Below are 12139 nucleotides of genomic sequence, written 5' to 3'. Positions count from 1 at the left end.
ATGGAAGGAAAGCTGGATACCCAGGAAAGCATTTGTTTCCCATTAGGCCCCTTAATTCTCTCCTGGCCCTTGATTGATTGCATGAGGCCCACCCCTATTAAGGAGGGCAATCTGCTTCACTTAGTCTGCCCATCCCAATGTTAATCGTATCTGAAAGACTCTCTGGAACACAACCAGAATCATGTTTGGCCTAATGTCCTGGCACCCTGGTGCTCGGTCACAGTGACAAGTACAAGTAACTATCACACATGCCCTTTGTCATATTGGTGATTTCCACTGTTTTTCTCCCAAACTGCAGCTTATATTTGTTCTCTTAATACTGTTGAGCAAAAACTTTTAATTTTTGTAAAGTCGAATTTATCAATGTTTTCTTTAATGGTTTGTGTTTATTGATAATAAAGAACACTTTGCCTAACTCTGTGTCATGAAGATTTTGTCTTATATTTTCTGCTATACTTTTTCTAGTTTTATAGTTTATATTTAGTTGCATAATCCATTTTGAGTTAGTTTTTGAGTTAGCATTGAGGTTCAGGTGAATTTTTTTCCTTTGGGGATAAAAAAAAACAAATTGTGTAAAAAAAAGTTGTTTCTACACAATTTGTTGACAAGAGAATGCCTTCTCCACTGAATCATATTTGCACCTTTGTCAATCCATTGGGTGGTTGAGACTGGTGAGAGGACTGTCCTGGTGTTTAGACAGAGAGACAGGGCATGAAGTAGGGTGGTTCTTATGGGAAAAATTAAGAAAGACACATTTTTCCATGAGGAATAGGAAATCCCCAAGCACAATTGGGGGTACCCTCTACCAGCATGTTGTAGCACACTCATCTCTGCTCTACCTACCTGTCCTGCTGCAAAAGCTTGGGTGTGCATAGACACTGAGGTTGAGTGGTGTCTTTGGGTATTTTGAGCATTGACACCAAAGTTCCAGCATCAAATCTTAGAATATCAAGCAGCCAGATGGATCACCTGAGGTCAGGAGTTCACGACCAGCCTGACTAACATGGTGAAACTCCATCTCTACTAAATACAAAAAAATTAGCCAGGCATGATGGTGCATGCCTGTAATCTGAGCTACTTGGGAGGCTGAGACAGGAGAATCGCTTGTGTACCTGGGAGGTGGAGGTTGCAGTGAGCTGAGATCACACCATTGCACTCCAGCCTGGGCAACAAGAGCAAAACTCTATCCCCCCGCAAAAAAAATAAATAAAAATAAAAGAATATCAAGCAGCCAAAGAAGCAGGAAAACATGACACATAATGAAGAATGTAATAATCTAGTTGAAATTGACAGACATGTTGGAAATAGAAGAAAAGGACATTAGAGCAGTTAGTATAATTGTATTTTAATTAAATGGGGAGGTTGAAGATTTTTTAAATATCAAATTCTGTAAATGAAACGTATGATTTACAGTCTGAAATGGAAGAAGGCAGTGGATTAAACATTGCAGAAGAGAAGATTATTGAACTAGAAGGAATAGAAGTTGAAACTAACATAAATGAAACACACAGTAACAAATGACTTGAAAACATAAAAAGACTATCGGCATCAAAACTTTAAACCCCCCAGTATAGGGCTAAATGGAATCCCTGAAGGGCGTGTAGTGGAGAAGAGAGACAAAGATATTTAAAACATACTGGATGAAAGATTTAGAAGCTCCATGGAAACCATAAACTTCAAATATTACAGAAATATGATTATTCTAAGAACAAGAAACATGAAGAAAACTTTATCAAGGAACGCCTTAATCAAATCCATCAAAACCAGTGATAAAAAGGAAATCCTAAAAGGAATAAAAAGGGAAAGAACATGTTACATACAGAGCACTAAATATAAGGATGGCATAAGATTTCTCATACAAACAAGAAGTTTGCAATAAAGAACTTAAAAAAAGAAAAACTGTCACCTACAATTCTACACCTGGCCAAATTATCTTTTAAAAATAAACATGAGAAAAAGTATTTTTGAACAGAAAACAAAATGATCTCAATTTGCAGATGGTGTGATCCTATGCATAGAAAATCCCAAATAATACCTACAGATGCAAACACACATACATGCACACAGAGGCCAGACACACACACACACACACACTCACATACACACACTACTAGAGTTAATAAGCAAATTCAGCAAACTTTCAGCAAACAATCAGTTGTGTTAGCAATGAACAATCTGAGAAGAAAATTGACACAATGATTTCATTTATAATAGCACTTGTAAGAATAATATGCCTGGGAATAAATTTGTTCAAGAAGGTGCAGTACTCGTACACAGACAACTACAGAACATTGCTTGAGGAGATTCAGGAAGACCTAAATCAATGGACAGACATCTTGTGTCCATGGGTTGGAAGTTGTAACATGGTTAAGATAAAAATACAACTCAAAGCAACCCACAGATTCAATACAATCCTATCAAAAAGTGGCCTTTTTTATAGGAATGCCTAAGAACTTCATATTCCTAAAAAATAGTGTGTCCCCCCAAAACAAAAGCAATCTTGAAATGCAAGAAGAAACATTTTCTATTCCAAAGATCTTTAACTGCTCTAAGCAGTACTTGGTAGTCTTCAATATATAGGCTTTCACATCTCTTTTTTTCTGCTTTTGTTTCTGCACAGGATCTCACTCTTTCACCCAGGCTGGAGTACAGTGGCACAATCACAGCTCACTGCAGCATGGAATTCTCAGGCCTATGACATCCTAGGGCCTCATCCACTGATTCCTGGGACTACAGGCTCACACCACCAAAGCCAGATAATTTTTCCAATTTTCAGTAGAGATGAGGGCTCACTATGTTGCCTAGGCTAGTTTCAAGCTTCTGAGATTAAGCAACCCTCCTGCCACAGCCTTCGAAAGTGCTGGGATTTGAAGCCAAGCCTGGCTGGCTTTCATGTCTTTTCTATGTAGTTTATATTTCTGGATGCCATTGAGAGTCTGGCTGGCTTTCACATATTTGCTATGTCGTTTATATTTCTTGATGTTGTTGTAAATGTTTATTAAAGGAATCTTTTAAAAACTTTGTTTTGGCCAGGCGTGGTGGTCCACGCCTGTAATCCTAGCACTTTGGGAGGCCGAGGTGGGTGGATCATGAGGTCAGAAGATCGAGACCATCCTGGCTAACATGGTGAAACCCCATCTCTATTAAAAATACAAAAAAAAAAATTAGCCTGGCATGGTGGCGGGCGCCTGTAGTCCCAGATACTTGGGAGGCTGAGGCAGGAGAATGGCGTGAACCTGGGAGGTGGAGCTTGCAGTGAGCCAAGATGGTGCCACTGCACTCCAGCCTGGGAGACAGAGTGAGACTCCATCTCAAAAAAAAAAAAATTGTATTAAAATTATATATTTAAGGAATTACATATATATTTATATATATATAATACATATCCTTAAATTATATATATTTAAGGAATACAACCTGAGGACTACATATACATATACATAATGAACTAATGCCTACTAGGTGAGGGGCTGCCTTGTGAGCAAACCCAAGGTCCCTGGCTTATGAAGCCTTTGTCTAGAAGGATGGAGGGATCAGCAAGGTGGGCACACAGCAGGTTCTGTCTTTGGTGTGGGCATCTGCCCACTCGGGTCTCTGGCAATACTAACCAGGCTTCTTGATGGGTGAGGTGAGCTAGGAATGGGAAAGTGGATGACTTCAGATCCAGAGACTTCAGTTGTCACCTGGGGACCTGGTGTAGGCGTGGAGGAGTCTCCCACTGACTTGGCCCTGGGTCAATGCCCAAACATGCACAAGGATGGGACTCTCGGCCTCAATGCTTTAGGAGCCCCCAGTCTTCTAAAGAGGGTTTGTGGTGGGGAAGAATGTTCAGCAAAACAGAAGAGTTATGGGTACTCTAGCTTGGCAACAGAGAATACTTCCTTGTGCTACTAAATGGCAATATTTGACAATTATGGATGACACAATTGAGCAACAGCTTTCACTGTTTAACAAGCAGTGTCTCTGGAACACTAGGTTAGTGCTGTCAGATGTTGACTGAAAAGTCAGTGGTTTGAGCCCATCCAGTCATATTAATGTTTCTAGCTGATGTGACCTTCCATCTGAAGAGTCTCTTCCTTGGACCAAATATCTCTTAAAGCTTCTCTTCTTCTTGTCTCTTGTCTATTTTCTAAGGTGCCTCTTTGTTGCTTGGGGCAAAAAAAGTCCATTTTAAATCCACACCCAACAAACATCTACCCTTACGTATCCTGGTTTTTAGGGTTTTGAGTTTGTTGTCTGTTTTCTCAGCTTCTCATATTTCGAATACTGGAAATTCCTAAAGTGGAGAATGACAGAACGTGAATCACATCTATGGTGAAGCCACAGGCTCTGGATGAAAAACCTAATCTGCCAGGGTTTTAAGTTAAACACATTAATCTTCTGTGCCTCCATTTCTATCTGTCCAATGGGCTAAATCAGAACACTTAGGTTGTCCAGTGTTTAAATGAGCAGTGCAGGAAAAGCCTGGAGCCAATGCCTGTCACGTAATAATTGGTCAACACGCAGGAGCTCCTATCAGCACCATGGTCTCCAGCATTTCCATCAGGCTTTGATCTTTGAAATGTCCTTCTTGATATGAATGGATCATTCCTCAAACATTCTCTAACTGATGGCCATGAAATTGCTCCAATGTGTATTATTACAAATACAACTGCAGGGACCAGACTGACACATGTATCTGTCATGCATCACTTGTCTATTTCTCTGTAGACACGTGGAGATGGAATTGTCAGACCAAAGTATTTATACATGTTTGATTTTGCTAATTTCTGTCTAAATTACTGTGAAAAGAAAATATAACATGTCATACCTTTAACATTTTTTGAGAATTCTTTTTTTCTCCATCTTCTGGCCAAAACTGGGAAGTACTTGCCTACCATTTCCTCTGAACTCACTTTTGCCAACTTTTGTGTAGTCATACAGTGGGATCACATTATATGCATGACATCAAACTCAAATCCTTAAATGAAAGCAATTAACATGACTGTGTAAAAATTTGTCTTCAAAATACAATGAATACATATATACACATACTTATATGGGAAAGGAATTATTTTATTTGGATACTTTATCAAAGTTATATATACTTGAAAATTTGTTTAGTAAAATAGCACTCCCCTTGTGTACTCCCAGAGTTTCATCACATAGAAGCAATTATTTCGTTATTTATCTCCTTATGTCTAAATAGATATTATTACTTTTTGATTTTCAAGTTTAGGCACTACCTCTCCTTCACATACTTGCTCATCACCACCACCCCCAAACACGCCTCTCACCACCTTACCCTCCAACACGTTTGTGTCCTCGTTTGCTGGGTCAATTGCTACATTGTTATAACTTGTATATTTTATTCAGAGTTCAGTCACATTGGATATACATAGCAGGAATGAGAGGCCAGTATCTTCAGGGACTCTCTCTCAAGTAGATAAGCTTCAGAGATTTTTGTAATCTTTGGTCACTCTCCCCATCTTTTTCCTATTCCAGGTAAGTACTGGATCTCATGGGCCCAGTTCAGGTCAGGCACTCTCTCCTTGAGCAGGGGAGAGCGGGACATCTTCATGTGTAGTACCAGGAAGACACTGTCCAAAGAGGGACAGGTAGTTCTAAGACAGAAAAGTCCGTCTGGGGCACAGGTAGGCAAAACAAGGACACACACAAAAATTAGTCTGTTCTGTGAGGGGAGCATGCAGTAGAGGGTGGATTCAGAGTGGGAGGGGAGAGTTTTGAGAGATATGGGCCATGGATATCACTCTGTGGGCCGGAGCCACACAAGACGGTTGGGGTCTCTCAGGGGCAGGGAGCTGAGGAGGATCTGCCCTCCCCAACCTGGGAGACTGGTGAGGGGACTGTCCTGGTCACCAGACAGAAATGGGGTTTGGGCCAGGGCAGTTCTGGTGGGAAAGAAAGAACAGGACATCTCCTTAAGGAAAGGTCCTGAGTCAGGTCTTGGTAGGGAGGGAGGTTACCTTGCCCATTGGCAGCTGAAGATGGTTGGCCAGATGAGGGCACTGAAATCCATGTCCTCTAAACTTGTAGTTCAGTAAAAGAATGACAGCAGTAAAGGGTCTTTAGGAAGAGGAGGTGGAAGACCTGATTTGGGTTGGAGGCTCCAAGAAGAATGTCTGCCTTGCTGTGCAGAAGCCTGCTACACAACTTCCCTGGTCCCCTTGCTCAGTCTCCTGGCCAGACCCCTGTGAGCCCTGGAAGTGCACAGTCAGCTTAGCCAAAGGCATCTCCAGCCAGGACTCATCCCTGGGCATTTCTGTGGCCTTGGGTGCCCTGGCCTCCAGGCCCTGTCTTGCAGGCAATCATCCTGCAAGGGAAGGGGGAAAGGAGGCTACTTGACAGTTAACTCTGAGCAGCTCCACAAGGTCCTGACTTAGCTCCTAGTCACTTGCAAACCTATATACCCCCTTCTCATCCCCCAAACGATGAAAAGAAACTTTGCAGGACTCATGCCAGACAAATAGGGTGGGACCATTCTGTATAGCCAAGTTCTCAGGATATCAATAAGAGATGGAAACCACCTGCTGGAAGGTGCCACAGTGGGAACCTTGGGGTCAGCGAGCAGTCACTGAACTGTCAGGGTGAATCCTGGTTCCTGGCCCTCACACACCCTTTCTCCCCCTCCCTCCTTCTCTCCTCCCTCCTGTCTGCTCTTTCCCCTCTCTCTCCTGAATCCCTCAGGTACCTTCCATGGGCCCTGACCCCTCCTTTTCAGAGGCTCCAAAGTGAGCCCTCAAAACACTTGGTAACCTTGGACATTTCCAAAACTGGAGACTTGACCACAGCATTTTTATGAGCTAGGAAGGTCCTCCAGAGCTCTTGCCTAAATTTTTCTGCTGATGAGAAGAGAACAAGAGTTTCCATCTGATCTGGTCCTAAGGCAACTTCTCCTTGGAGCAGAGTCTGGGCAGGAAGAAGGGGTTGCCCAGGGCCCTGGACTTGCCCCTCCCAGCTGCTGTGCTCCTCTCCCCTTCACTGCGGGAGGCTGGCCAGGGATCAAGAACCTCTGTTCTCCACAGATGCTGGGATTCCAGGCTCAAATCTAAATATTGGCTGATTTAGGAGGCTAAGGGAGGCAATTCCCTGGAGGGAGGTGTCAGGATTTGGGACAAGAGCAGCATCTATTTGTCATCCACAGAGACCCCACGGACAGGAATCCACTGGTAGCCGGTTGGAGGGGATCCCATGAAAACAAAATGAAACGCTCGCATTAGTACTGGACCCAAGATCAGGAGATGAAAAACTGCACTGTCCTAAGGGATGAATGAATTAGGGAATCCTGGAAGTAAAGTTTTTCATATAGGTCATTTCTTCCAAAGAGACATAGGGCAATGGTCCAATGACGTGAACAAAAGAAAACTCGGGCTCTAGGATTGAGGGAAGGCAGGCTTTTTAGTGGAGACCTGTGACCTGGAGGCCCAGGGTCACCCTGAGAGGGGAGGGGTCTTGCTGATCGCTGGATCCGGGACTCCAATTGCACACAGCCAATGGCATGGAGGGTCTGTGACCACGATTGGGCAATTTCCCCCATTCTGCTTATGGAGCAATAGAAAGGAACCTCACTGGAATTATACAGAAAGGTTCCAGTGAGACTTGAACTCTGATCACTGTATTCAGAGTCCAAAGTGCTCACCATTACACCATGGAACCTCACACTAGCTTATAACTGGAGGTAACTGAGTTCATACTTAGCAGCCATAGTTCCCACACACCTATGTTAAGGCATTTCTTCTGATCCCTCAAGCAACACCAAAGAAGGTGGACCTGCGAGAGAGGATTCATCCTCTTTCTTTCTCTCTGCCATCTCCTTTGATCAACTTTCATCATTTCATTTGCACCTCAGAAAATGAGGCAAAATCCAGTTTGGGCTTAGGGCCAGAGAAGAGCCCTTGAGGCCTCCCTCTGGAAAACATACTCTCTCAGTTTACCAGAGTTTCCTGTACCAAGGGGAAATTTCCGCAAACAGTAGTGTTATATTCTTTTTGCCTTCCCTCTTTTCCCTTTGCCCAGGGAGGCCAGATGATTGTGAGAACAAGACTTGGGACTTCCTGGGTGTCTTGCCCCCTTCCTCCATGTGATAAATAATGGCTGACACCAAGCAAGTGGGATTGGGAGGCAGGAAATCTTTCATTTTCTTCTTCATATACTTCTATGCATTTGTTTGGTTGGTTTTGGCAAGATTTTCTCACCAGAAATGGAGATTTGTTGGATTTAAAATAAAAAGTAATCAGCCATGTTTTACATTTCTATAAAACACTCAAACCAGGCCATACTCCCCTGCTGTACCTCAAAATCAACCATAAACTGTCGAGGTCAGGAGGCAGGGCCCTGACACTTAAGCACAGTGTGTTTCCTCAGAATTGGCCAAGTTGATGCCACTCCAATTTCTCAATATACCACAACCCATTAATTGCGGTTTTTAAAAGTGTACATGTATTTTTACCAAAACCCCAGGGCTTCAGTGTTCTCAGCACACAGAAAGACACTCATTGAGACATTGAGTATTGCTGAGGAAGAAGGCTTTAATCAGGTGCTGCAGCTGAGTAGACAGGAGATGAGTCTCAAATCTGTCTCCCTGATTGACTAAAGTTAGGGGTTTATATAGCGCAGAAGAAAAGTTAACTGTGTGTGGGAAAAGAGGAACTAGGGAGGGGTGAGGAAGCACTCATGATGAGTGAGGGGACTGGCATCTCATTGTCTGGATGCTGTGATTGGCTGAGTTTCAGGTCTCTGATGTTTTTTGAGAGGCCTGAGAGTCCTTTCCTGAGGAAGGAACTCAGATAAAACAAATATAAGTTTGTTTTATAGAATGGCTTGACCTCAGGAGTTTGAAACCAGCCTGGGCAATATGGTGAAACCCTGTCTCTACCAAAATACAAAAAGAAAAAGAGGGTTGCTTCCAAGATGGCTGAATAGGAGCAGCTCCAGTCTACAGCTTCAAGTGAGACAGACGCAGAAGACAGGTGATTTCTGCATTTCCAACTGAGGTACCTGGTTCATCTCACTGGGACTCGTTGGACAGTGGATGCAGCCCACGGAGGATGAGCCAAAGCAGGGTGGGGTGTCGCCTCACCCGGGAAGTGCAAGGGGTTGGGGGATTTCTTTTTCCTAGCCAAGGGAAGCTGTGAGTGACTGTACCTGGAGAAGCAGTACACCCCTGCCCAAATACTGTGCTTTTTTCCACTATCTTTGCAACTGACAGACCAGGAGATTCCCTCTTGTGCCTGGCTCGGCAGGTCCCATGCCCATGGAGCCTTGCCTGCTGCTAGCACAGCAGTCTGAGATCAACCTGTGACACTGGAGCATGGCAGGGGGAGGGGGTTCTGCCACTGCTGAGGCTTGAGTATGTGGTTCTATGGTCACAGTGTAAATAAAGTGGTAGGGAAGCTTGAACTGGGTAAAGCCCACTGCAGCTCAGCAAGGCCTACTGCCTCTAGATTCCACCTCTGGGGACAGGGCATATCTGAATAAAAGGCAGCAGACACCTTCTGCAGACTTAAACGTCCCTGCCTGACAGCCCTAAAGACAGCAGTAGTTCTCCCAGCATGGCATTTGAGCTCTGATAATGGACAGACAGCCTCCTCAAGTGGGTCTCTGACCACTGTGTAGCCTAAGTGGGAGACACCTCCCAGTAGCGGCCGACAGACACCTCATACAGGTGGGTGCCCCTCTGGGACAAAGCTTCCAGAGGAAGGATCAGGCAGCAATATTTGCTATTCTGCAGCCCCTGCTGGTGATACCCGGGCAAACAGGGTCTGGAGTGGACCTCCAGCAAACTCCAACAGACCTGCAGCTGAGGGTCCTGACTGTTAAAAGGAAAACTAACAGACAGAAAGGACATCCACACTAAAACCCCATCTGTATGTCACTATCATCAAAGACCACAGGTAGATAAAACCACAAATATGGGGAAAAAACAGAACAGAAAAACTGAAAATTCTAAAAATCAGAGTGCCTCTCCTCCTCCAAAGGAATGCAGCTCCTCACCAGCAATGGAACAAAGCTGGACAGATAATGACTTTGATGAGTTGAGAGAAGAAGGCTTCAGAAGATCAAACTACTCTGAACTAAAGGAGGAAGTTTGAACCCATCGCAAAGAAGTTAAAAACCTTGAAAAAAGATTAGACGAATGGCTAACTAGAATAACCAATACAGAGAAGTCCTTAAAGGACCTGATGGAGCTGAAAACCATGGCATGAGAGCTACATGATGAATGCACAAGCTTCAGTGGCCGATTCGATCAACTGGAAGAAAGGGTATCAGTGATTCAAGATCAAATGAATGAAATGAAGCGAGAAGAGAAGTTTAGAGAAAAAAGAATAAAAAGAAATGAACAAAGCCTCCAAGAAATATGGGACTATGTGAAAAGACCAAATCTACATCTAATTGGTGTACCTGAAAGTGACGGGGAGAATGGAACCAAGTTGGAAAACGCTCTGCAGGATATTATCCAGGAGAACTTCCCCAACCTAGCAAGGCAGGCCAACGTTCAAATTCAGGAAATACAGAGAATGCCACAAAGATACTCCTCGAGAAGAGCAACTCCAAGACACATAATTGTCAGATTCACCAAAGTTGAAACGAAGGAAAAAATGTTAAGGGCAGCCAGAGAGAAAGGTCGGGTTACCCACAAAGGGAAGCCCATCAGACTAAAAGATGATCTCTCGGCAGAAACTCTACAAGCCAGAAGGGAGTGGGGGCTAATATTAAACATTCTTAAAGAAAAGAATTTTCAACCCAGAATTTCATATCCAGCCAAATGAAGCTTCATAAGTGAAGGAGAAATAAAATACTTTACAGACAAGTAAATGCTGAGAAATTCTGTCACCACCAGGCCTGCCCTAAAAGAGCTCCAGAAGGAAGCACTAAGTATGGAAAGGAACAACTAGTACCAGCCACTGCAAAAACATGCCCAATTGTAAAGACCATCGATGCTAGGAAGAAACTGCATCAACTAATGAACAAAATAGCCAGCTAACATCATAATGACAGGATCAAATTCACACATAACAATATTAACCTTAAATGTAAATGGGCTAAATGCTCCAATTAAAAGACACAGACTGGCAAATGGATAAAGAGTCAAGACCCATCAGTGTGCTGTATTCAGGAAACCCATCACACGTGCAGAGACACACATAGGCTCAAAATAAAGGGATGGAGGAAGATCTACCAAGCAAATGGAAAACAAAAAAAGGCAGGGGTTGCAATCCTAGTCTCTGAAAAAACAGACTTTAAACCAACAAAGATCAAAAGAGACAAAGAAGGCCACTACATAATGGTAAAGGGATCAATTCAACAAGAAGAGCTAACTATCCTAAATATATATGCACCCAATACAGGAGTGCCCAGATTCATAATGCAAGTCCTTAGAGACCTACAAAGAGGCTTAGACTCTCACACAATAATAATGGGAGACTTTAACACCCCACTGTCAACATTAGACAGATCAACAAGACAGAAAGTTAACATGGATATCCAGGAATTGAATTCAGCTCTGCATCAAGTGGACCTAATAGACATCTACAGAACTCTCCACCCCAAATCAACACAATATACATTCTTCTCAGCACCACACTGCACCTATTCCAAAATTGACCACATAGTTGGAAGAAAAGCACTCCTCAGAAAATGTAAAAGAACAGAAATTATAACAAACTGTCTCTCAGACCACAGTGCAATCAAATTAGAACTCAGGATTAAGAAACTCACTCAAAACCACTCAATTACATGGAAACTGAACAGCCTGCTCCTGAATGACTACTGGGTAAATAATGAAATGAAGGCAGAAATAAAGAGGTTCTTTGGAACCCACGGGAACAAAGACACAACATACCAGAACCTCTGGGATGCATTTTAAGTAGTGTGTAGAGGAAAGTTTATAGCACTAAATGCCCACAAGAGAAAGCATGAAAGATCTAAAATCGACACCCTAACATCACAATTAAAGAACCAGACAAGCAAGAGCAAACACATTCAAAAGCTAGCAGGAAGCAAGAAATAACTAAGATCAGAGCAGAGCTGAAGGATATAGAGACATAAAAATCCCTTCAAAAAATCAATGAATCCAGGAGCTGGTTTTCTGAAAAGATCAACAAAATGGATAGATCACTATCAAGATTAATAAAGAAAA

Source organism: Gorilla gorilla, chromosome 1 (assembly GCF_029281585.2).
Source record: "Gorilla gorilla gorilla isolate KB3781 chromosome 1, NHGRI_mGorGor1-v2.1_pri, whole genome shotgun sequence".
Lineage (NCBI taxonomy): Eukaryota > Metazoa > Chordata > Mammalia > Primates > Hominidae > Gorilla > Gorilla gorilla.
This window is presented reverse-complemented; position numbering follows the sequence as displayed.